We start from the raw sequence: 1,257 nt of genomic DNA, 5'->3' as shown, positions 1-1,257 counted from the left end.
AAATCCTGTCCTTTGAAGCAAAATGGTTGGAACTGATGGACATTTTGTTAAAATAAGCCAGGAACAGAAAGATAAACTCTGCATGTTCTCATTTATATGTTCAAGCTGAAAAAAAGGTTGATCTCATAAAAGTATAAAGTAAAACAATAAATAGTATAGTCTGGGAAGTAGGGAGAAGGGGAGTGACAGATTTGTTAAAAGTTATAAAATTTCTAGATAGAATACCTAGATGGGAGGAATAAATTATAGTGGTCTAATGTACTGTAGTTAATAACATATTACGTGCTCTCTTCGGCAGCACATATACTAAAATTGGAACAATACAGAGAAAATTAGCATGGCCCCTGCGCAAGGATGACACGCAAAAAAAAAAAAAATAATAATAACATATTACATAGTTTCAAATAGCTAGGAGGAGGATATTGAATGTTCCTAACACAAAGACATGATAAATGTATAAGATGATAGATATGCTAATTACCTGGATCTGATCACTATACATTATACATATTGTAACATCACTATGTACCCCATAAATATTAATAAGTACAATTATGTGTCAATTTTAAAAACTTTAAAAACTTATAAAAAATTAAATAAAATTTTAAAAAATTAAAACAAATAATCACTTATAGCTACATAATGACACATTAGCAAGACAATTGCCAGTTTTGTCCTGAGTGTACATGGGTTCAGAAATATTATGAATTAGGCTAAGCCTGTGTGACTTTAGTATTCTGAATATTCAAATCAAGTCTCTGCCATGTGGCAGGCCTTGTACACTTACTTGAATCACAAATAAGACTTGGATTTTGTCCTGGGGATATCACAATGTTAGTTAACAACATATTAAGATGATCTTTCCTTACTAAAAATATGTCTACTAAATTAATCATTTTTACCCTGTATAAACCACAGACTCTCAATCGTTATAATCCCACAAATGACAGCTTTTCCAAGTAGTCACGATGAGCAAAAGTGAGCAAAAGAGAGAGCAACTTATTTCCTGTTAGTTGCAATTACTGTAAAAGAAATGATAGCAGGAGAGTTCAATCTACTTACTTAATATAAGTTAAAACCTGAATCTTTGCAATAAAATATTTCAGGTAAAATCATGGTTCATATCATATACCATGCATAGTAATTTTTCCAGAAGATTCTATATTCTGATTAGACTGAATACATCCTGAACTATATTGCTTTCACAGGAAAAGAAACTGTCAGAATAAATATGCTACTTGGCAAACATACATATTT

At 30.8% G+C, this 1,257-nt stretch overlaps 1 non-coding gene across 1 annotated transcript; it reads left to right on the top strand.

Moving 5' to 3' along the window:
• Nucleotides 1–282: 282 nt before the first annotated feature.
• Nucleotides 283–389, top strand: LOC138399200 (U6 spliceosomal RNA). Its single transcript, XR_011236099.1, has one exon. It is a non-coding gene; the product is annotated as a U6 spliceosomal RNA (small nuclear RNA).
• The last annotated feature ends 868 nt before the right edge of the window (nt 390–1,257 follow it).

The sequence above is a fragment of the Eulemur rufifrons genome, chromosome 18 (assembly GCF_041146395.1).
Source record: "Eulemur rufifrons isolate Redbay chromosome 18, OSU_ERuf_1, whole genome shotgun sequence".
NCBI classification, from domain to species: domain Eukaryota; kingdom Metazoa; phylum Chordata; class Mammalia; order Primates; family Lemuridae; genus Eulemur; species Eulemur rufifrons.
This window is presented reverse-complemented; position numbering and strand designations above follow the sequence as displayed.